The sequence below is a fragment of the Protopterus annectens genome, chromosome 5.part1, assembly GCF_019279795.1.
Source record: "Protopterus annectens isolate FY-2018-M chromosome 5.part1, PAN1.0, whole genome shotgun sequence".
Taxonomy (NCBI): domain Eukaryota; kingdom Metazoa; phylum Chordata; order Ceratodontiformes; family Protopteridae; genus Protopterus; species Protopterus annectens.
Window position 1 is genome coordinate 444434591 of NC_056736.1, and position 23954 is coordinate 444458544.

The following is a 23954-nucleotide window of genomic DNA, read 5'->3' on the forward strand; positions in this document are numbered from 1 at the left end:
CCCTAGAAGCAGATCTAGGTATAGAAGAAATTGAAGAAAATCTCTTTGAACTGAGGAATCTGGCAAACACCCTAGGATCATAATCCTGTGTGAAGGAATAAAAAAAAACAACTTTTGAATGTTTTCTAGGAATCCCAAGTGGGGTATTGCATCAAATGCCTTGACCAGGTTGAGATAGGTAGTATGCATCATTTTCCCCTCATCCAAAGCCTTGGTGACCCTCTTGAAGTAGTCTACCAGGTTGAGTTGGCAAGACCTTTCCTTAACAATGTCAAACTGGGATGGGTCTGGTGTCTGTAGATTGCCAATGTCCTTGTTGATCATTTCAAGATAATTCATTCAATGGCTTTGCATATTAGACTTGTCAGAATGATGGGATTGTTTGATGGTCCATCCTTATGAAGTGAAATGACCATTGCGGCTCTCCATTCACTTGGCATGTCACCTGTTTTGTGTCTGTGGTTGAAGATTGCCTCAACTGTTCTGCTAGGTCCTGGTTTAGGTTATTTAGGAGGCAATCTGGGAAATAGTTAGGGCCCACTGAAGCAGTGTTTTTGGCCTTAGTGAATGCCACCAGACCCTGCTCCCTGTTGATAGTTGGGGGGATATGCTAAAAGAGATTTCATAGGGCGTAGTGAGGGGTTGAGTGGTGAAGTTAGAGCTAAATTTATAAGCCAATAGATTTACTATAACTCTGTTCAGTGAAGGTTGTGCCATTTACCACCAATTCTGCACAGTGCTGAGTGTTATCTTTAAGGATCCTGACATAAATGAAGAAGGCCTTGTGATTGTCCTTCACCTGGGATACAATCCTGACCTTGTAATTGGCCTCTGTTGGACTTTATTAGACCTCTTAGTATCTTGTTAAATTGAATCACAGAGCTCTTGTCTCTGTGAGAGCTGCTGTTTCTGATTTTGGCAATGCCTTTTTATTTTGATAAATACCCTGGTTTGTTTTTGGTATTATATATGGTCTTACTTCTAGGAGGTATGGTAGCCTCAATGCAGCCATTTACATGTTTGTACAGGATTTATGTAAATAATTCTGCACAGCTAGATGTGTTCTCATGGCTTGAGAGAACTGCAAATTTTGACAAACTGTCTCTTAGAATGTAGTTTGCTTTATAATAGTTCCTAACTGTTATGGATTTAGTTGGGTTTTCCAGCTTGAATTTTATTTTGAGGGAGGCAACTTTGTGGTCCTACTTCACCAATGTGGATGTGACACGAGGCGGGGGATGAGGTGCAATGTTCTCCCATGCTGGTGAGTACTAGGTCCAACACATGTGATCCTCTGGTTGGATCTTCTCAGTCCAGGGAGTTTGTCTTGACAAAATTCAGGAAGAATTGCGCCTGTTAATTAGTCAGTGCACATTTCCCAGTCTATAGATGGGCAGTTAAAGTCTCCCATAAATAGGGTACTTGGTAGGATGGTGAGTATCCCTAGTAGTTATAGGTAAGAGCTGTGAGCTTTGTGAGTCATAGATGATGCCCTGTAGCTGGCTAGGACATGGTAAGGAACCTTGTCTATGGATGTGGATGAACACCAGGGTGTCATTCTGTTTAACCGACCTTGAGTTAAATTTGTTTTTAATGTAGATTGAGGCACCTCGACCTTTAGTCCCTGCCTGTGCTGCTGTTGGTCTGTAGCCTTGTATTTCTGGAGTACTTTCTGTGGCTTTAAGCCAAGTCTCTGTAAAAGCACAGATGTCTAAATTCTTCAGATTGAGGAGAGCTTGTAGGGTGTGGAGTTTCTTGCTTAGACTTCTAGCATTGAGCTATAATGCCTTAAGGTTGTTTTGAGCAACCAAGCCAATTAAAATCGATCATTTTCTGTTCATATTGTGGAATGCAAGGGAAGTACCTGTCTGACACGTATTCAGAGACATCCATAATGTCTCTTTTTGTATAGCCATTGAGGTACATCTCAGGGCATTCACACCCACTTGGACTATAATAGAATGATATTGGTACCTGTGGTGCAGTGGCTTGGGTGCCTGCATGATATTGTGGATCCAGATAGGCAACTAATCATTATCATTACCCTTTCCTTGTCTAGCCTGGTGAGAGGGGCATCTGTGTGTCATACAATAGAATCCTAGGTTGTAAAGTGTTTGCTTCCTTATGGACTTTGTTTTGGGGGGATCATTGGGTGTAGGTTTTTGTGTCATGTTAGCTGTTGCTTTTGATATGTGCTTTAGTGATTGCTGAGAATAGGTGCTGCCGTTTGAAGGCTTAGGAGATCTTTGAGGTTTGGATAGGTTTCTTTTTTAAGGGCATCAGAATAAGAAGATCTATGAATGTGATGAGTGGTATGGGTGAAGGAGATATTGTGTATGTGTTCTTGACAACAGTGTTTGTAAGTGAAACTTTTGCCTCAAAAGAAGTTATATATGTACATCTCTCACATACTGTATAAGTTTCTTTAAGGATTAAAAAGTTGTCTGAGAACATGAGACGATTTCTACATTGTCTTGGGATGCCCATATCTACCAAGGTGGCCACAGAGACATTAGGAAATTGAAAATTCATGTTGTCAGGACCTGTATTATGGCTGGTCTGTTATGGTTTAGTGACTTTGTTTTACAGGGGTCACATGAGCGGTCTCTAGGATAAAGGCCATACCTCTCAACCTTTTAGAGTAAGGAATCTGGACAAAGCCATAAAAAGTGGTACAAATAGGGACAATTTTGAAATATTGATCTTACAAACTTAGAAAGTTGAATAACAGATTTTGCATTAGCATAAACTTTCTGAAGGGTATGAAGTCTAAACCTCAAATGTCTGTCATTATTTTCTAACTTCACTCTTTAATGATTTCTCACTAATTTGCCAGACAGCCACAATATTATGAAAAATGGAGCAAACATATAAGGCAAAAATCTGGACATTATGTGGAAATCTGTAAAGTTGAGGGATATGACAAAGGCATGATGTTAAATAGTGCTATCGGGTCTATATTAGAAGATCGAATGTTTAGATGATCGAACACTTAAACATCGACCTTCTAATAACGAACCTCAGAACATCGAGGGTCCCAGGGAAACACGTCCTTTGGCCACAAAAAAAAAATATTTTTACATCTAAAGTAAGTGGGGGGCTTAACCCCCCACACCCCTTGACGTGAGGGACTGTGCCCCCCACACCCCCCTAACTTAATATACCAACTCCGAGATCGCTCTACAGTATGGGAAATGGTAAAATCCGGTAAATGGCCAAGGGAAATCTTTCCCTGAGTTAAATCAGCCATTTGCCATTTTTTGCTTTCGATATTAGAAGATCGATGTTTAGGTGTTCGATCACCTAAATATTCGATCTTCTAATATAGACCTGTGTTATCATCTGATGTTAGTGCTGTTTGATACACTAACTAGCTGCCCTAAGCTTAGCACCACACAAAGCCTTTTGCTGTTACAGGTTAAAGTCCTAAGTACTAACCTTATAGGTTTGCTACTAGAGTCTATATTAGATACTCAAACATTTAAAAGTTTGAATCGCTAAAGAACGAACTTTAGTGATCAAACTTTTAAATGTTCGAATATATTTTAAAAAAAAACAAAATAAAAAAAGGAAAAATTAAAGGGTATAAGCAGGGGGCAAGCCCCCTTGCACCCCCCACACCCCCCGCGACTTAAATATACCAAATCCAAGATCGCGCTACAGTGTAAGAAATGGGAAATTCTCCATTTCCGCACTGTAGCACACTAAAGTGCGATCTTGGAGTTGGTATATTTAAGTAGCGAGTGGTGTGGGGGGTGCAGGGGGGGCTTGCCCCCTTCTTAAATCCTTTACTTTTTTTTTTTAATAGATATTTGAACTTTTAAAAGTTTGATCACTAAAGCTTGTTCTTTAGTGATTCAAACTTTTAAACGTTCGAATATCTAATATAGACCCTTGCTACTATATAGCATACTGCTACCAGTCACTGCATGGTGAACAGCACTGTACAAACACACCTAATTTATAGAAGAGCAAGAAAAAAGCTGAAAACTAATTCCCGTGCCTTCTGGCTAATAAACGACTACACTTTGAGCTCCCTGGAGTGCTTCCGAACTCAGAGAAACCAAAAGATTGATGATCCTTGAATTTCTTTATCTAAAAGCACAGCAAAAGTAGCTGTCAAGTGCTGATTAACACCAAACAAATAAGTCCCTAAAAATCCCTCTGGCTAATGAAATAATCTCACTTTACCCATCCCTGTATGTTTTCCAACTCAGACAGACCAGGTTACATTCTGCTGCCACTAGAATAGCAGTCCCAGCCTTCTTAAAGTAAAAACACACTTTGCTTACCCAAAAGTGAAAAGGAACCACTTAGCTACAACATGTAATTTATCTTAAGCACCCTTGTGTGTTTCCCAACTCGGACAGACCAGGCAACCTTTCTACTGCCACTAGAATTGCAGGCCCAATCTTTTTCTTGTAAAAACACATTTTATTTAGCCAAAAGTAAAATAATATTAGAAATAAATTGAATAACTAGCTGCACCAGGTAATTCTCACTTTAAGTCTCCCTGTTTTCCAACTGGGACAGATTAGGTTACCTTTCTATTCCTAATAGAACTGCAGTCTCAGACTTCCTAATGTAAAAGCACACTTTAGTTAGACTCAAGTAAAAAGCTACTAGAGACAAATCTAAAAATTAGCTGCAGGTAACTACAAGGTGATTCAAATGCAGACAAACCAGCTATGAGGAACATACAGACGTTAAGGCAATTTCAAAGGACACTAACAGTCTGAGGTGTGGGTCTTCTTCTGTCAGTAATCAGTAAAGTGAGCAGAGGAGATTCTCCTGGGAGGAGCTTCTAGGACCAGGTATACAGAAGATGAGACTGTGAGGAGCTTCCAAGGCCAGATATACAGTAGGGTTGGGCAGCTCAAAAATCAAATTCAGAAGAGAGCTGGTAAAATGCAGTAAAATGAGGGCTCACTCAGAATACCTTGGCACAGCACAGAAACCACTTGAAAAGCACTGCAAACTATAAACATGCTTTAAATTAATAATGTTAACGTCAGATAAAAAGCAAGCACAACAGACAAAACTGATTTAAAAGATGTGCGGTATTTTAAAATTAATGTAAATGTTTTTCCTGGATACAAAATGTAGTCCAAATGCTTAGTTTTCAAGTTTTCAAGCCTCCAGCATTCCTGGACTGGACTATTTTGCTCCGTTGGAGACGGAGCTTAGAAACAAGGTTGACTTACAGCAGCGTCATTTTAATGACTCTTACAACACAGCCTATTTTCAACAGAGGCTAGATAGCATTCGCTCACAAGTGCACTTGTTTAGCGAAAGACTTAGACAAGTGAAACAGAGAAAACTCATTAGAGACTCTAATGATTTTGCTAATGGTCAGATATTTGTCTGGCCCAGAACTACTCGTTCTTCAGCTGTGACAAATAGTGGGGCACCTTTACAGACTACCACTATTCAATCTACTATAGCAGAAGTTAATGTCACACATTCTGTTTCTGATGAGAACTCCCAGTCCATTGATATTCCAGTTACATCAGCACAGAACAGCAGTCCCATTAGAGGGAATTTTGTCAGCAATACACCCCTTCCCAATCAACAAGCTGATAAGATTCACAAGGTTTCTGGAGCCAGACCTAAAGACACTGCCAGTACGTCTACCCATTTTTTACCGTTTCCCGTCAAACAACAGACGGCATGGAGAGGCCGCTCCAACAGCAGGGGGCCCCGCAAGAGGAAGGGGTCAGAAGAAAAGTACGGCCAGACGAGGAAACAAAGGAATTGAATGACTTAGTCTGTAACCTTTCTGATACCTCTTTGTCAGAATCTGCGGTTACACTTCTTAACAAAGGTTTAAATTTTATACCCTCCCAACTCAGTAGTTTGAATGAGACTTTATTAGATCTTAGATTGTTTTGCCGTAATCTAGCTTTAAAACTGTTTTTTAAAGGTAATTCTGCCATGAAAACAGATGCTGTTAAACAATTTTTTAAACGCAAAAGTAATTACATGCCACCTATCCCACATGATGTGGAATGTTTCTGTAAGCTATGTGAGAAGGATATTTATGAATACTTTGCAAACAATCAGAAAAGATGTAAATTCTTTAACATGACAGAATTAGAGCAGCGATCACTTAAACAACTGAAAAGTGATCCTGCTATAACCATCAAACCTGCAGATAAGGGTGGGGCGGTGGTCCTACTTAATACCATTGAGTATGATACCACCATGACATGTATGCTAGCAGACACTAACACCTATTCTGTAGTATCTAAGACCTTTGTTGATAATCTAGTAAAAAGAATACAAGCAGATTTATATGATTTATTACTCTGTGGACAAATTAGCTGCGAGACATATGAGTATTTCATGATTGAATACCCCACGCTACCGGTAATAAAAGGTTTGCCCAAGATTCATAAAAATGTTACTCCTGTACCCATGAGGCCAATAGTGGCAAGTGAGCGCTGGTGCACTTATACCATCTCTTCGTTTTTAGAATGCATGTTGAGACCGATTGTGAATGACATCCCAAATATACTATCGGACTCCTACCAGCTGATTGAGTCCCTGAGAGACTTTAGACTTGATAAAGATACATCTCATTACCTTCTGGTAACTATGGATGTAGTCAGTCTCTTTACAAGTATACCTAATGAACTAGGCCAGCAAGCTATCAGTGAGTTGTTACATAGTAGGTCTCAATATACTAACAATAGACAGATACTGATTAATTACTTACTAGAGTTAGTACTTAACAATAACGTCTTTCTGTTCAAAGATAACATCTATTTGCAAAAGTGGGGGGTTGCCATGGGCACCCCCTGCGCCAACAGTTATGCAAACCTGGTAGTTTTTGAATGGGAAAATAATCATCTGTTTAAACATTCCCAGTTTAGCAATGTCAAACTCTACAAGAGGTTTGTAGATGATGTACTTTTCATCTGGGAAGGCAGCCATAGTGAATGTATCAAGTTTGTTAGAGATGTAGAGTCCATGAGCTCTTTTCTTAAGTTTACTGTTGAAACTTCGAGCTCAGAAGTTAATTTCCTAGATCTAACCTTAAAGTTTGATGCAGGCAGTAACATCAGCACATCACTTTATAGGAAACCCACATGGAAGAACTCTCTCCTTAGATTTGAAAGCATGCACCCCAGGCATACTTTCTCAGGTATTGTAATCAGTCAGCTGAACAGATTATCTAGGATATGTACCAATGAAACTGATTGTTTGAGAGAAGTAACCTTTTTAGAGCAACTCTTAAGAGATAGAGGCTACAACAACAATCTGTTAAGAGACTGTAAACAGAAGGTACTAGGTATATCCCCTAAAGTACACATTCCTAAGTACAATCTACATCGATCATTATATAATAACAATAGGAAACACGATAATTCAGGTACCATATCTTTCCTACTGAAATACACGAGCGATGTTTCCAATATTCAGAACCTAATTAAGAAAAATTGGAATATTTTAAACATGGATCCAGACACCACGCGGATAGTTGGTAACCATCCGACCTTTAGTTACAGGAATTGTAGTAACCTTAAACAAATACTATGCATAGACAAGTACAATCCTACTAGTAATGTCATGATATCCAATAAGAGAGGAACATTTCCCTGTGGGAAATGTCATATGTGTCCCCACATTTCCACGGAGCAAACTTTTGAACATCCCCATGGTTTATATGTGTTCCATCCAAACCACTTTTATGATTGTAATAATACAAATTTGGTGTATTTGGCCACATGTGAATGTTGTCCCGCGTTCTACGTGGGACTTACTAAAAGGAGACTAAGGGACAGATTGTACAACCATCTATATGACATAAGGAAAAGAAATGACCAAAATGCACTTGCAAAACATATTATTGAACATGATTCCCATTACTTTACATTTAAGGTGCTACAAGTAATGAGGGAAAATCCTAGAGGAGGGGATGCTGTTAACAATTTAGCATGCTTGGAGTTAAAATGGATACTCTTACTGAAAGCTCAAACTGACCCCGGACTAAATCAGTTCTTGTCTATAAAACCCATCTTGAACAGTAGACCTTTATAGTTTGACAACTGAGTCCATAAGGAACTGTTGGTGAATTATTGCATATGTTAGGCACTATAGTGTTCGACATCATTGTCGGCAAACTTGTATTCATGTTGACACAATTTATAGTGTCAGGATGGTTATGTTTCTAGAGAACTTGCTTTAGTGGCAATAGATTTCATTTAGGTGTATGTTTTCACACACATTTGGCTGTGTATTTTTGTACTGGCTTTATTGTGTACATTATTTTGTATTTGGCTCATTTGCCTTGGTCTATCATATATTTTTTGTCTCCATATTCTGATGAATGATTTGACAGTTCACATGGTTTTTATAAGATATTTTATTATGATCTATATTTTAAGGTTGGATGGCCCTTTAAGAGAGGTCCAACTATATGTTATTTTGCAATGGGTAAGGAACTTGACATGCTGAGAGAGCAGCCATCAGTTCTGACAACGGAGACGCTATTGCGAGTAAGAATTTTTCTTTCCGCGCAGTTACATTAAATCCGTAGTAATGTTTTCCAGGGGGCTTTTTGCTTTGTCTTACCCTCTCTACATCCTTCCTAGAACTTTATGGCTGAAGGTAGAGATGAAAAATATAATTTTTCCATTAAGGTCTTTATATATACTCATGCCTGTATCTGTTTGACAGGAGATTTGAAATAACACTGCTAGATGTCAGGAACAGTGTTTTTAAACTTATGTCTTTAAGCTTATGTTTATGTACATGTTCAGTTCTCTACTGTTGAACATTTCCTGCACTCGCAGTATAGTCAGTTATTTATTTAGTTTGGTTATTCGTCTTGTTATGATTCTGACATTGTTCTTGGTATGTATAATAGATTCAGCAAGACGTTTATTATTATATTTCATGATTTTTGAATGGTTTATGTATTATTTAAGCAAACATTATTGTGAATGGACTGTCGCTTGCTGCACTGTCAGGAATAGCCTCCTACTGGATGCTATTAGAAATGCAAATCAATTGTACCGGTTTAGTAACACCTTATTCTATGAATGGGAAGGTAACTTGACTGTTGTTTCAGTAATGCTGTTTAATATGGTTGGATTAGGATGTGCTTATGCATTGTTCGCTATACAGCATGTGCACGATAACTGTTTAACATACCGTCTCCCCGATACATGTTTGTAGATGTTTGTAGATGGTTTAACCTTTTTTAAACAGTGAGAGTATTTTGCACTTTTTTAAAACAGTGAGAGTTTTTAAAACAGTGAGAGCATTTTGTACTTTGAGGACTGTTGGTGTCTGAACTTTTGCAAGCGTTTCATTTGTAACCTTGGATACATGATTAATTGCTTGATTGTTTTAATGTTCCCGCCTAAATGTTTTTACTGCATTTAAATAAGCATCCATTGTATCAGAAATGTGATTATCTGAGGAAGCATAGACTAGCTATGCGAAAGCGCTTATTCACTGTGTTTTATCTCATTAAATATTTTACAACATTATTCTAACGGAGGCTTTTTTTCGTGGTGACTCCTTCACGTTTTTGACATCGATGTTTAGGTGTTCGATCACCTAAATATTCGATCTTCTAATATAGACCTGTGTTATCATCTGATGTTAGTGCTGTTTGATACACTAACTAGCTGCCCTAAGCTTAGCACCACACAAAGCCTTTTGCTGTTACAGGTTAAAGTCCTAAGTACTAACCTTATAGGTTTGCTACTAGAGTCTATATTAGATACTCAAACATTTAAAAGTTTGAATCGCTAAAGAACGAACTTTAGTGATCAAACTTTTAAATGTTCGAATATATTTTAAAAAAAAACAAAATAAAAAAAGGAAAAATTAAAGGGTATAAGCAGGGGGCAAGCCCCCTTGCACCCCCCACACCCCCCGCGACTTAAATATACCAAATCCAAGATCGCGCTACAGTGTAAGAAATGGGAAATTCTCCATTTCCGCACTGTAGCACACTAAAGTGCGATCTTGGAGTTGGTATATTTAAGTAGCGAGTGGTGTGGGGGGTGCAGGGGGGGCTTGCCCCCTTCTTAAATCCTTTACTTTTTTTTTTTAATAGATATTTGAACTTTTAAAAGTTTGATCACTAAAGCTTGTTCTTTAGTGATTCAAACTTTTAAACGTTCGAATATCTAATATAGACCCTTGCTACTATATAGCATACTGCTACCAGTCACTGCATGGTGAACAGCACTGTACAAACACACCTAATTTATAGAAGAGCAAGAAAAAAGCTGAAAACTAATTCCCGTGCCTTCTGGCTAATAAACGACTACACTTTGAGCTCCCTGGAGTGCTTCGAACTCAGAGAAACCAAAAGATTGATGATCCTTGAATTTCTTTATCTAAAAGCACAGCAAAAGTAGCTGTCAAGTGCTGATTAACACCAAACAAATAAGTCCCTAAAAATCCCTCTGGCTAATGAAATAATCTCACTTTACCCATCCCTGTATGTTTTCCAACTCAGACAGACCAGGTTACATTCTGCTGCCACTAGAATAGCAGTCCCAGCCTTCTTAAAGTAAAAACACACTTTGCTTACCCAAAAGTGAAAAGGAACCACTTAGCTACAACATGTAATTTATCTTAAGCACCCTTGTGTGTTTCCCAACTCGGACAGACCAGGCAACCTTTCTACTGCCACTAGAATTGCAGGCCCAATCTTTTTCTTGTAAAAACACATTTTATTTAGCCAAAAGTAAAATAATATTAGAAATAAATTGAATAACTAGCTGCACCAGGTAATTCTCACTTTAAGTCTCCCTGTTTTCCAACTGGGACAGATTAGGTTACCTTTCTATTCCTAATAGAACTGCAGTCTCAGACTTCCTAATGTAAAAGCACACTTTAGTTAGACTCAAGTAAAAAGCTACTAGAGACAAATCTAAAAATTAGCTGCAGGTAACTACAAGGTGATTCAAATGCAGACAAACCAGCTATGAGGAACATACAGACGTTAAGGCAATTTCAAAGGACACTAACAGTCTGAGGTGTGGGTCTTCTTCTGTCAGTAATCAGTAAAGTGAGCAGAGGAGATTCTCCTGGGAGGAGCTTCTAGGACCAGGTATACAGAAGATGAGACTGTGAGGAGCTTCCAAGGCCAGATATACAGTAGGGTTGGGCAGCTCAAAAATCAAATTCAGAAGAGAGCTGGTAAAATGCAGTAAAATGAGGGCTCACTCAGAATACCTTGGCACAGCACAGAAACCACTTGAAAAGCACTGCAAACTATAAACATGCTTTAAATTAATAATGTTAACGTCAGATAAAAAGCAAGCACAACAGACAAAACTGATTTAAAAGATGTGCGGTATTTTAAAATTAATGTAAATGTTTTTCCTGGATACAAAATGTAGTCCAAATGCTTAGTTTTCAAGTTTTCAAGCCTCCAGCATTCCTAAGACTATAGTGGATGATTACTGGAGGGGGGCATTAATTACAACAAAATCTAGTTACATAGTTACAGCTCACACAATTGGCCAAAGCTGGCTTGTTGTTTTAAGTTTGAAAAGTGATTACAGCACAGAACTAGATGCTCAATGCTAATAATCCACTTAAGAGCTCAGAAAAATAATAATGGATACTGTTTGAAAAGTGTGTATAACACAGAAGTCAATAAGTAATGCTGATAATCCACTTAAGAGCTGCTAGAAATAACAATGGATACTGTAAAACCTAAATTAATTTATAGCTGTAGCTTTAGATTCAGAAGAGAGGTAGGAAAAATCCAGTAAAATGAGGGCCCACTCCGAACACCTAGGCAAACATAGAAACCACTTATAGGTTCATAGGTTGGTACTAGGCTATCTGCCCAAAGGCATTTATAAGCCTAGCCAGAATGTGTTGGCTTTCGCCGCCCCCTTAGATTAGTTCCCTGTGCCCCTGTCCAGCAGAGCCACTGAAGTGATCCCCGAGGTAAATTTTCTGTTTACAACAGAAACAAAAACCTCTTTTACATCCTACAAAACATAATTTACTAGAACTATAAAATTATAGTAATTAAAGCAGCACATGTTCTTTAATGTACTATGATTAAAAATGAAACAATGTATTATAAGCCAACAACCCAAATGTGGAGAATGGAGTCTTTATGCATACTGTAACTTGATATTGTCCACAGAAACATCTCATCAGTCACTCAGCATTCCTAAAATGTAGGCCAATCTGAACCTTCTTTTTTCTCCGACAGTCCATTCATACATATATTCTTCCTTATAACTTTATCTTCCAGTTCAGTAATTCAGTGATATGTGCAACGTCATTGAAGTTTGTTGCTCAAGTGCTGTAATGCTTTTTTTAACTGTGAAAACAATATCACATATGTCTGGTCATAAAAGAAAGTCTACTTGACTTCCTGGCACTTTGTAAATAATGTGAATTTCAATAATTTTGCATTTACATTTCATATCTTTTCCTTAGCATTTCTGAAGGATACCTCATCTGCCATCAAAAGGGCAGCAGAATGTATTCCTTTTCCATAGCCATTACCACCATAATGCAAATTCAACTGAATTTCCTTATGAGGAAAAAAAATCACAATTTAGCTGCTAGACAAATATTTCATTCAATTCATTTAGTCATGGTATTAAAACTACTAACAATAATGCAAAATGAACACGTTTACGTATTAATGTAACTAAATTTATGAGCTAGTGATTGGGAATGATCCCCTTACATGGGAAACAGTACTACTGATTTATCTCTCATTTCATTTTGTCTTACTGGGAACTTTTTGTATGTTTCTTTCTCTTTAGCAGTTTGGTTAACTTAATATTCCTCCATGGTGTTTACTTTTATTTTCACATGCATATTTGTCAAGTCTTTTTATTTTTATTTTAAATTAGAAAATATATAAACTATGTTTTCACATAGTATTTAAAATTAATTCCAGGTTTCATTTAGTGTATATTTTGTTGACAGCTCTTTTAAACCATCTTATCTAAGTACATTTTATTGGAGAGTATTCTGTATTGGTAAAACTTAAAATTTACTTGATATTTTCTTAAAGACAGCAAGAAATAATCTCACATCTTGTTAACAAAATGTACAAAGTAAATATAAGAATGACCAGTTTGGTGGATGGAGGTGTTTGAAATTATCAAATGGCTAGAGTAAAGACAATCAGACCTGTAATCCAGGTATGATTACATTTGTCAGTTTATGCAGAAGGTTAAGGTTGTGAGGTGCAGATCCTATGGTACAGGGTTTGATTCTTTCAACCCTGATTTACAAGTACCCATTTACTTCAATATCAGCATCCACCATAGATAAACGCCAAGGATAGAGACATCCCTTGATACTGGTACCTGCTAATATAAGATATGAACATAAAATAACGGAATAATGCACTGTACATCTAAGGAAGGTATTAGTAGTAAAGCACCACAACATGACAGCAGAAGTAAGTGCAACACTTGAATGCAAGTTAACTTCTTCCAAATTCTGCTGTTCCCTTTAGGGGCCGCCACAGTGGACCATCTGTTTTTATTTCTTCCTGTCCTCTGCATCTTGCTCTGTCACACCAACCATTTGCATGCCCTCTCTCACCACATCCATAAACCTTATCTTAGGCCCTCCTCTTTTCCTCTTACCTGGCAGCTCCATGCTTAGCATCCTTTTCCCAATATACCCAGCATCTCTCCTCAGCACATATTAACTGCCAGGACCAAACCACGCCAACCGTGGGTAAATCCCGCATTACCCACACCCAGGCGTGGGTTATTGCTATAATAACTAACTCAAAGCAGCCTTAAGGTATTACTGCTCAATGGTAGGAGCCTAAACAAGAAATTCTGCAGCCTACAGGTTCTCCATACTTTGGAGAATTTAAACATCTGTCCTGTTACCGAAACTTGCTTTAAAATAGCCACAGAAAGTAGTCTAGTAGTGCAAGGCAAACAGTGACCAGGGAGAAATTGGAATTAGGAGCAATGACCTGAGAACATTTCAGTATGAACTTACAGTACCATTATATCTGTTATTCATTAGGTTGTTTAAGTACAGGGAGATTCCTCAAGACTGGAGACATGCATTTGTTAAAAACATCTTTAGTGGAAAGAGAAATAGGACAAACACAGAGTTATACAGACCCATGTTTACTTTTTTGTAGCAAAATACTGAAGGTTGCTTTACATAAATTATTGTCAGAACTGGAAAGGTTGGTCCTTGTAAGCATATATCAGCAAGCATTTGATAAAATAAATCTATAGCTGTATGTAACATGGTGTTCTATAATAATATAATAACAGCAATAAATGACAAATTTTGCTGTAGTGCAATTTATATAGCCTTAACCTCAGTCTTTGATAGTGTCATACACAAAACTCTAATCAATAACTTAAAACAACTAATGTAATTAATGTAACCTTGATATGATAGACAGCTGCATGGCTTACAAATAGGACACAGCAAGTATCATTCAGCAGCTGGACAGATGAAATTCTAGTTTACAGTCAGTGTCCTACAGGATTTATTCCACTCCCATACTTGTTTAGGTTGTATCCTACAGATCTAGCTTTTTCATTTGAAGGTTTCTAAACTCTATGCAGATGATTTGAAAATAGGTAAGTTGATTACAACTTTTACCTATAGGGCATATTTGTAAAACAACTTGAGTAAATCGACCACTTGAGCACAGGAGAATAATATGCTGATAAATGCATAAAAAACTAGGCATATGAGATTTGAGAGACATAGACTGAAAGGGGAATTTTTCATGCAGCACAAAGTGAATGAAACTGTAAATTAATTTAAGGACCTGTGTATATATGAATAAATCCAGATTTAAGCTTTTCTTTTTTTTCTCAAAAATGTTTTTATTCATTTTATAATACAATAATTTAGCAATGTAATAACAGAAAAAGAACAAATAAACTATATACAGTGTCCATAACAAATAAAAAGAAATAATATACATAGGAAAACACTTAGTATTTTTTCTAAAAGGTAAAACAATTTCTTCTAAGCAATTAAATGATGAGTTGTGTTATTCGTTCTTGTTTTTATAGTAGCAATCTCATTTCTACAAATATACTTTGCAAGGTGAATAAATTCAGTTTTAAAGACAGGGGTAGATTGGGATTTCCAACTTTTTGTAACAATTTTTCTTGCTATAGCGAGGATTGACCACAGTCAAAATGTTTGATTTTTAGGGGTGACTTCAGGATGACTTCAGGAACATTGAAAAGAACAAAGGAGTTAGAGATTATAGAGTTGTCATTCCATAGATATCTAACAAAGATTTCTAAAATCTAACCAAAATGGGGAACTTAATTTACAATTAACAATCATGTGTATCCAGTCAGCATCAGGATGTCCACATATCCAGCATTTCATTTCATCCTTCTTGCTCATTATTGCTAATCTGTGTGGGGTAAGAAAGCATCTATGTGAGAATTTCCATGTGTATATACATGCTAAAACAAGGAAGATGTGGACTCTTTCACCGATTGCAAACAAAGTTTTTTATCCTTTGTTGATAATTCTTGTTTATTAACTTCAATTCCAAAAATAAATATCTGTTTTGCCAAAATCATTTCTGAGGATTTTATAAATTACAGATATTCTTTGGTGAGCCATTAATAATTGTTGAGATAAAATCTAAGATTTTTAAGGTACACTCATTGTATGTCTCTAGTGAGGATGCGAGCTTGGCATGTATAAATTCCTTGCATGTTTGGATGTCCAGCCAATTACAGCTCTGCAAGCTATATCTGGCAATCAGATAGTCTACAGAACTTATTTTATTAGTGAATAGAAACTGATTCCAATATAACAGGTCACCCTTCTTTAATTCTAGCATTTTCTGAGTATCAAAAGATATCAAGCACTAATTTGTGAACGCGATAGGAAAAAGAATTATTAATAAGTTCTTGATCAAGTGATTAGAAAACATAAGCTTTTTAAAAAAGCAGTAATATTTGGCTTATAAGAGGTATAAGAAAAAGTTTTGACGTCTCACTTTCAATTAATATTTTTAAGTTCCATATAAAGATGCTTTTATGTATTTTAATGTAAGGTTCAAGCAATGTCTTATTGTTACTCAAAAGTAAGCTTTCATGAATTAACTTCCAAAATGATGTATAAGAAGTATTATTCCAAAGTAACACTATGTTGATAATTCTTGTTTTTTTGGGGTACCAAAGGAACTTAAGTAGAATATTATCTATCTTCATTTTAATTTTAATAGGTGGGTGAAGTATTAAAGCTTGGCTAATAAATAAAATTTTGCGTAAAAATATAATTTTAATTAGAGTTAGTCTCTGTCTTCAAATTTGAAGAATAGTCTGTTCCAGCTGTTGATTGAACGTGTAATTGAGTTTATAAGTTGTTGGTAGTTAGTTGTGAGTGTGTTTTTATAATTTGATTCAATAAGGACACCCAGATATTTAATATGTGTGCCCTCCTATTTTATATCTCTGTTTGATTTGAGTTTCTTAGTAATATTTTTATTTATTGAGTGTTTGAGTCTTATTTGATTAAATTTTAATCCAGAGACATTTGCAAAATAATCTAGACTATTTAATAGGTGATCTATTGAATTTTCAATGAGAAGTTATTAGTAGATCGTTAGCAAACAGTTGTATCTTTGGAGATAGCTCGTCTGACATTTTATATCCTTTAACACTGTCATTATTCTTAATGCAATTTTCAAGAGGTTCTATAGCAAGGGCAAAGAGTAATGGGGAAAGGGGACACCCCTGTTTAGTACCAGTTAATATTTTAAATAGGCTAGATGAATAAGACCCAATTTTTACATAAAAAACTCAGTGTTCATATATTTTTTAAATTAATCCAACAAAGTTTAAGGAGAAATTATATTTTTGCAGAATATTAAATAGATACAGCCAATTTAAGGAGATGAAGGCCTTATCTATGTCAATACTTAAAATAGAAAGCTCATTCTTTTTTTATCTGCTAGGTCTATTAAAGTAATCTAATTACAGTACATTATCTTGTACCTTTCTGTTTTTGATAAAGACAGTTTGGTCTTCTTGAATTAATTATGTAAGTATGTCATTAAATCTATCTGCTAAGATAGACATAAATATCTTGTAGTCAATGTTAAGTAGAAATATTGGTCTGTATGATGTACAAAGGTTGGGCTCTTTATTTGGTTTTAAAATGTGGTGAGAAATAATAGAATATTTCCATGAGGGAGGGACATTTGCTGTGGTTTTGACTTGTGAAATGTATTAAATAAGATTTTCAAAATATTATCAAGCAAAAAAGTTTATAAATTTCTGTGATTAGACCATTTAGCCCCGGTGCTTTGTTTGTCTTGAGATTTTTTATTTGTCCCTTTAATTCTTTGAAAGAAAGGGGTTTATATATATTATTGTTTGGATAACCTCTTCTGAATATTGTTTGTTAGGAAGCCATCTATACTTTATTTATCATTTGTAGATAGATTATTGTTAGTAATATTCTCACAGTGTTTCTTAGATGTGTTTTAAGTCTGTGACTTTAATAATCTGCTTATTTTAGTGTATACAATTTATTTTATATGATTTCTTTCATTTAAATATTTTGATCTAATTACAATCCTGTGAAGACTCTTAGGGTTAATTGAGTAACACTGTAATCTGATTTCTTCCAGATTTATTGAGATTTTGTATTGCATGATATCTTGATATTCCTTGCTCAATTTGCTTATGTCAGGTAATGCAAATTTATAATTTGTTGTAAGTTTTAGCTTTAGTTTATCAATTTATTTTTGTATGTTTACTAGTTTTTATCCCATTCTTTCCTTTTGTTTATATGCCAGCTTTTGACTTTACCATCTAAAGCTACCTTTAGAGTATCCCATAGGATTATATCTGAAACCTCTCAATTGTTATTGACATCCAGGTAATTTATTTATTTATTTTTATTTTACATTTGTTAACTGGGCTAGTCTAACTGAATATATTTCCATTTTCAGTAGAGGCCCGGGGAGAAAAGCTCCGGCAGTTATACAACTTAGAAAATCATCCACAGAGATTAAAATAAAAATAAAAATACAAGTAATAATGTTTAAAATTAAAAAGTATGCCTTGTAGGAAGTAGTAATAATATAGACTAGGAATTACTCTTTAGACATATCAAATTAGGAACAACAGTTAGTAAATCTAGCAAGGAGTGAGCATGTAACAATCAATTTAGAGTATAAGTAGTTGAAGTAAGAGTAGTAGAAATAAGAAGTCTTGATTTATTTCATTTAGAAACCATTCTTTAAATCTTGTACTGTTATTAGATAAGCAGGTAATCTTTGGCAGAATTTGAAGGAGCATTGTTAAGTGTTATATTGAAGGTGATAGCATTGTGGTCAGATGTAGTGCATGATGTCAACACTACATTATCTATTTTGGATAGTGAGGAACTAGTTACTAAGACTTTATCTATGTTGGTCTGTGTGCCAAACCTGTAGGAATAGTGAGAGTATTTCAGGGAAGACAATATTTTTGCTTTTCTGATCATGTCAACTAATTGGCTCATGACAGTTATAAAGCTATAGACCGTATAAATTATTTTTAATAGCTAGGAACTCAGACATGGTGAAATCATTGTTTTAAGTAACATTAGACCAAACTAGAGCATTAAATAATAATATGGAAACATTATAAGAAAACAAGCATGATTAAATTGGAAAGAGTACAGTAGATATATAACACAGGTATCCATGGATGTGAAAGTTTAAGTTATTATGAAATAGTCAAATATCTGAACTTGTACATTGTTTCATATAGATATTTAAGAGGAACCCTCATTCAGGTATACAAGGCATTTAGAGACAGCTACCTCTGGGAATGTTTGGGGTTATTAAAGAGTAGCAGAGAATCATCAGACAACATGTGTAGGAGATTCTATAGGAATGAGAAATTTACTAATTAGTTCTCTAAGAGAGTAGCTCATGTATGGAATACTCTACCAAATTATACTAGAGTAAGCACTAGTGTAAATATTTTAAGAACAACTTGGACACATTATGAGAATGAATGTTTTTGTATTTATGCAATCTATAAGATTATTATTGCCCATGCCTGAAACATGTGTATGCATGTAATGGGGCAAAGTAGAAAAACACTGAAAATGTACCACCAGCTTGAAAATATCCAACCAATTGCAATAAAATGAATCTTGCTTAAAGGCACTTGCTAAAGGCTATGCAGAAGAACATGCCTCAACAAAGTGTAATTATACCTAGCTATAGCTGTTATTTGATGCCACCTCCCTTTACTACTGCAGAAGAAATGGTGAAATGAAAAGACAAATTTGTATTAGAGCAGTTTGCAGCATTAGTGAGTTAAAGTAAGAATTAAGTGTTACCAAATGAAGGGCATATTTCAATGGTGGTATCAGGATATTAATTACAAGCTGTATTAAGTGGTTAAAGACTGTGACTACAAGTTTTAATTGTGTCTTTTTTAAGATGTATATGGCTAGACATCGTATGATTCCTGTGATTACTTGTCTAGTATTGTTCCTATCTTCCTGTCACATGACCCCAACTGCACACATTTTCTAGGGCATCAGGATGCTGGCAAGCCGGTCAACTTATCTTAGTTGTCACAATTTATTTATTTTTTATTTATTTATTGCCTTTGTTGTTTGGGAAACTCTGACTGGGTAATGCAAACCCCCTCTTTCAGCAGGCCAGGCAGAAAAGCTCCACATGCATGCATTAGCAAAAACACTTAGATTACAAACAAGTAAGATGCAATAATATTCATAGGTATGTATATAAATTAGAGCGACACTCTTTAAGGAGATAACAGACAGGGATGTATTAGAAGTTCTTAAAGCTGGTGAAAAGGAAGAGGGTAAAATAACATAAGAGGTGAATTAGCAATTAGGAAAATGAGAAGAGATAGAAGTTAGGCGCAATGGGGGAGTTAGATGTGAGGCAGAGAGGAAGAGGGAAGATTTCTAAGGAAAAGGTAGTGAGAAATGCAAGTTGTTTGTGAGGAAAAAGGAAAAGGATAGGGCTAGAGGTAAAGTAAGGCTTAGCAAGAGGAGAATATATTTAGAGTATTTATCCTAGGTGAGAGCAAAAGGATAGCCAGGAATTGTTGAGATGTTGCCTTACAGCCCGCTTAAAACTGTTTGGTTTGTCAATTGCTTACAGGTGAAAGTGATTGAGTTCTACAGTTTGTTACATAATTTGAGTATAAAAAGTCTCCTGTGGAGTTATTCAGTTTGGTGACACTGAGTAAGAATTTGCTTATTAAGCAGAAATCTCTGTGTGACAGTTCTCTGGTTTGTGCATACATTTTTGAGCTGTGGGTTATTGATTGTAAGTTAGATAGTTAGGTAGTTCTAGCCAGTCCAGATATTTTAGTACCTGGCAGTGGTGGGATCTATGTGGAAGGTTTGATGCAAATTTTGTGATTTCATTGTAGCAAGAGTTCAGTTTGTTTTTAAAGGTAGTATGTACATGTGTAAGAATGGGGGATACATAAAAAAGAGTTCACAGGAAATAGGCTGGTGCAGTGGTTCTCCCAGAAAAGTCAGTGAGGAAAGGTTTAGCATGGCAGAGGAGACCAAGTGTTGGTGTTTTTTATGACTATGGAAATGCGTTGGTCATATTTTAGGTTGTTATCTATAGTGACACCAATAAGCTCTGTTTGGGAGACCATTTGTATACCAGTTTTGTTCATTGAAACAATTTTAAAAGGTTGTTTTTGTGCTAATATATGAGTAGGTGTAAAAAGTATTAGCTTTGTTTTCTTAGCATTTAACAGTAAGATATTATAGCCATGTCTCAATGGAAGAAAATTATTCTTGTGTCATTTGAAGCACTGCAGAGGATTTGGTGCTGAGCATGTAAGAGTGGCATCATCTGTGTATTGAACAACAGCTGCATGTTGCGGATGTGTGGAGTTTGTTGCTGAAGATGTTAAATAGCAAGGGACTAAAAAGTGAACCCTGTGGTACACCAACAGAGAGTGGTTGGATATAGTGGAACCTTGAGAGTGCAGATTGGGAGACAGCTATGGAGGAGAGTTTAAAAAGCAGTTTTTAGTGAGAGACTGTAAAAAGCCTTTGATATATCTAGAAAGCAATAAGAGACCAGACTACCAGCATTTTCACTGAAGTTTATGGTACTAGTAAAGTGAAGGATAGGTGTGGTGTTGTTGTGATAAGGTCTCAAGCCATGTTGGGTAGCAGGTAGAATGCTCTGCCTAGTTAGGTGATCTAAGAGTTAATAGATTTATAGGTTCATGGGTATCTACTAAGCTAATGACCACTGTTGCTTTTGTAAGCCTAGCTATGCATCCCACAAGTTTTGTGCCTTCGAGGTTATATTAAGAGGTGTATGTAAGTTATTTCAAGTGGTATATGTTGGCTAGGCATGATTTCCAGGCTGCCCATGTCCATTGGAGAACTGGGTGCAAGACCATGCATGAATTAATCACTTTCCATCCACTAATCCAGTTTACTCATGGACAGGGTCAGGGAAGAGCTCTCTCTCAAATGGATGAGACCCACCCCCCAAAGTGTAATGTCCTCAGTGGTAAGGTCAGACCATAAAGTTGCCTCCTTTAAAATAAAAATCAGTTCAGTGACCCCAGCAAACCTTGTAACAGTTAGTAGTGAATACATTTTTCTAATATTTCCAGTATGTTATGTAGAGGTAATAGAATGACAAAGGGATGGTAGTTTGAGATATCCATACAGGTATCTCCTTAATAAAATGGGATTATGTGCAGTTTCTTCCAGTTTTCTCTAACAGTGCAGTTTATCATTGCTGAAAACATTTGCAGAGGCTCTCAATAATAATCTGCTCAAGCAACAGAGACCTCCAAAGCAGAAACGCAAGCAACCTCCACCCCATACACAACCCAAATGACACATAGCCCACAGACTCAGTTTGCCAATAAACCACAGCCCATAAGGCAAACCAACGTACCCAACACACTAGTCATAGGTGACTCTATAGTCAGGCACACTGATGTCCCACTCACCAGGCTAAACAAGGAGAAGGTTACTGTCAGCTGCCTGTCAGGTGCCAGGATCTGCCACATAACCCACGCACTCAGGTCACTCCACAACAAGCACAAATATGACTCTGGCATTGTCCAAGTTGGTGTGAATGACCTGAGATGTACCTCCCTGGACTACATGAAAAGAGACATGAAAGAGCTCTCCAATCTTGTAGCCCAGGCAGGTATTACCCTAGCCCTGACTAGCATCCTGCCATCGCCCAGAATGATACTGCAGTACAAGGACAAAATGATTGACTTCAACAATTAGCTAAGCTTTTTGTGTCATTCTAAGGGGATCCAGTATCTATCTTCCTGGGACGACATGGTCGACAGACCATGATGCTTTGTCAGAGATGGCCTGCACCTGTCGCCCCTGGGATTCTGGATACTGGCTAAGCATCTTGCCACCCCTATAGTGCCTTTTTTAGGCAAGGTTCAAATGACAAATTCACCAACGTAGCAGGAACAGGCAAGCAAAAACTGAGGGTAATGCTACTCAATGCTAGACGTCTAAATCTCAAAATGCACTCATTCAAGGCTCTCCTTAAAATGGAGAACATCGATATCTGTGCAGTGACTGAGACGTGGTTCAAGGCTCTAGAGAGCACCCCTACATTACCAGGCTACAACTCATACCACACTTTTTGACCAGAACACCAAAGGCGGAGGTGTGTCCATATTCATTAAGGATATCCACACCTCCAGGCTAGTTGTGCAGCATAATGCATCCGAGGTTATCCAAGTGCAACTAACTCTGGGCAAAACTGAAATGCAAATTGTAGCTTGCTACAGATCCCCCACCATGCCCCAGGATTCCCACTCCTCTTTTCTTGATATACTGGAAAATATTAGGGTTCAACCAAACACCCTAATAATGGATGATTTCAACTACTCCACCATTAACTTAGAAAACTACTCATGTACTAACTCCTTTGCTCAACGCTTTATGGCATTCATAAATTCCAGTCCCCTGGATCATCTTATCCACACCCCCACCAGGGGCAACAATATCCTAGAGCTAGTCATTACCAACATGAGTGACTGGTGTTCCACACCTAAAGTCAACTTCTCGTTGGTCAGATTCGACCATAAGCTAATCACCCTGGATATCCGCATTCCCGCCCCACCCACCATTAAGGAAACCATGGTAAAACATTTCTCCAAAGCCAACTTCATGCTTCTTAAGACAGAAGTGGCGAACTTCATGACACCCATGCAGATGGACAATACAGTTACGACTGCTGAATCCTACACAAATGCACTCTATAAGCACTTACAAGAGTGCATGGATCATGCTATCCCAAACAGAATCAAGATGCTATCCTCCAAAAACAGGAAGCCAATTTGGTGGTCTCCTGACATAAACAAACTCTGCAACAGAAGGAAGAAACTGTTGCAAAAGAGAGTAAAATCCCATGAGTGGAGAAGCTCCCTGGTCAGCCTCAGTAAGAAGCTGAGATCCCTTATAAGATCCTCCAAAGCTAGCTACGAAAACAAAATCACCACTGATTCTAAGGGCAACCACAAAGCATTCTAAAGCTATGTCAAGAATCTCAGTGGCAACACCCGGATCTGCTCTGAGTTACAGCACAACGGCACTGAAATTACAGACCCAACTGATATTGCCACATCCTGGCAGATAGGTTCAGTGCTAACTTTACCCCCCTCTCACTCCCTAAAGGGCCCATATCTATACAGGAAAAATGCAGAGTCCCTGTAATCACATCTATGCAGGTAAAAGCTGCACTCTCTAAAATCAAAAACACAGCATCCATGGGACCAGACAACATCCCAGGCTAAGTTTTACAGAAACTTCAGAATGAACTGGCTCCCCACCTAAGCACCATGTTCAATCATAGTCTCACGTCAAGCTTTGTGCCCACTGAATGGCGCACAGCAACAGTTATCCCACTCCACAAAGGGGGAGTCATCACTGATCCTGGGAACTATCGCACTATTAGCCTGATGAGC